Source organism: Colobus angolensis, unplaced genomic scaffold (assembly GCF_000951035.1).
Source record: "Colobus angolensis palliatus isolate OR3802 unplaced genomic scaffold, Cang.pa_1.0 Scaffold4, whole genome shotgun sequence".
Classification (NCBI taxonomy): domain Eukaryota; kingdom Metazoa; phylum Chordata; class Mammalia; order Primates; family Cercopithecidae; genus Colobus; species Colobus angolensis.
In genome coordinates this window covers 7,555,698-7,557,745 of record NW_012117376.1, presented here as the reverse complement: position 1 = coordinate 7,557,745, position 2,048 = coordinate 7,555,698, and the positions used below count along the sequence as shown (strand labels likewise).

At 48.2% G+C, this 2,048-nt stretch overlaps 1 pseudogene; it reads left to right on the top strand.

The window, feature by feature from the left end:
- The first annotated feature begins 1,121 nt into the window (after positions 1-1,121).
- On the top strand, positions 1,122-1,840 carry LOC105521442 (annotated as a pseudogene).
- The last annotated feature ends 208 nt before the right edge of the window (positions 1,841-2,048 follow it).

Here is a 2,048-nt window from a genome sequence, read left to right as displayed (position 1 = left end):
CTTGTTCTTTCCATTTTCTACTCCACAGTTTTTTCAGTCTTCGCTTCATTCTTCAGAACATTTATCAAGCATCAATTAAGTAAGAGGCCTTTTGCAGGGGCCAAGAGATACAAGCCCCAGACTCTGGTTTGTGGTTTAGCTGGGGAGGTAGATAACTCAATGGATATTTACATTTCAGCATGATAAACTCTCTGTTGCGGGCAGGGTAGTGCGGGTGATAGAGGAGTGGGCCATTGCTTTAGACTTGCTTTTCTCCTTGGTCTACAAGACCCCCAAGGCACATCTCACACTTTCCAAATGGCTCCCTTCACAAGTTTCCCTCACCCCTCCTGTCTGGGGGTAGAGGCGGGTGATGTAGTGGGGAACATAAAGCAATCAACAATTTGGTCCAAAAGAGGCCTGGTGCGGTGGCTCATGCCTGTAATCCCAGCACTTTGGGAGGCCTTGAGGGGATGATTGCTTGAGGCCAGGAGTTCGAGACCACCCTGGGCAACATAGTAAGACCCCATCTCTACAAAAAAGTTAAAAAAAGCTAACTGGGCGTGGTAACAGGTGCCTGTAGTCCTAGCTACTTTAGAGGCTAGGTGGAAGGATCACTTGAGCCCAGGGATTCAAGGTTGCAGTGAGCAGTGATTGTGCTACCACACTCCAGCCTGCGTGACAGTGAGACCCTGACTCAAAAACAAAACAAAAAAACATAATTGCCTCTAAAATAAATCTCTTTCAACTAGCCCTCTTCTCTCTTCTGTCTTCTCTCTCTCTCTCTCACACACACACACAAACACACACTCTGGGGGTGATGGGATTAATGCTAGTAGAACTGGTTTCTCCTTCCTTCAGCATGCCTGGATGTAGTAGTCCTTGCCTCTGCCCCAAAGCCAAAATGACAGGAAACTTGCATTTAACATCTTGTTACATATGCATTAAAAAGAAATCCTGGAGAGTTAACCCAACTGTTAATAGTGATTATCTCTAGGTGATGAAGTTATATGTAATCTCTATTTTCTTATTTTTACTTACTGGCTTGTTTTTTTCTGCCATGAATTTATTAAGTTTTTTAATAAGTAAAAATAAATACATAAAATTATTCTCTATTTTAATAATTATTTGTGGTCCCACAAATGGAGGTATTTCTATTAAATACTCAGAAGAAGGCCGGGTGCAGTGGCTCACGCCTGTAATCCCAGCACTTTTGAAGGCCAAGGTGGGCAGATCACTTTAGGTCAGGAGTGGGCAAGATGGTGAAACGCCGTCTCTACTAAAAATACAAAAATTAGCCTTTTCCTTTTGCAGGTGGTGGCGAAGGTGGAAAGAAAGCCACGAAGGCCTCGGGCACACAACGTGAGTACAAGGTGGTGGGTCGCTGCCTGCCTACCCCAATGCCAAACACCGCCCCTCTACCACATGCAAATCTTTGCGCCTAATCATGTAGTTGCCAAGTTCCACTTCTGGTACTTCCTATCTCAGTTAAAGAAGATGAAGAAGTCTTCAGGGGAGACTGTCAACTGTGGGCAGGTGTTTGAGAAGTACCCACTGCGGGTAAAGAACTTCAGCATCTGGCTGCGCTATGACTCCCGGAGCAGCACCCACAACATGTACTGGGAATACCGGGACAACCGGTCACCAGCGCTGTCACCAGTGCTGCCGAGACATGGGCGCCCAGTACCGCGCCCGGGCCCACTTCATCCAGATCATGAAGGTGGAGATCACGGCCAGCAAGTGCCGGCGGCCGGCTGTCAAGCAATTCCACGACTCCAAGATCAAGTTCCTGCTGCCCCACTGGGTGCTGTGCCATCAGCAGAAGCCATGCTTCACCAGGAGACCCAACACCTTCTTCTAGGTACAGGGTGCTCTCCCGGGTGTGCCTCAAATAAACTCAGGAACACCCCAGTCGGGGGGAAAAATTAGCCAGGCATGGCGGTAGGTGCCTGTAATTCCAGCTACTCGGGAGGCTGAGGCAGAAGGATCGCTTGAACCCAAGAGGTGGAGGTTGCAGTGAGCCGAGATCGCACCACTGTACTCCACCTTGGGTGACAGAGTACACCCTG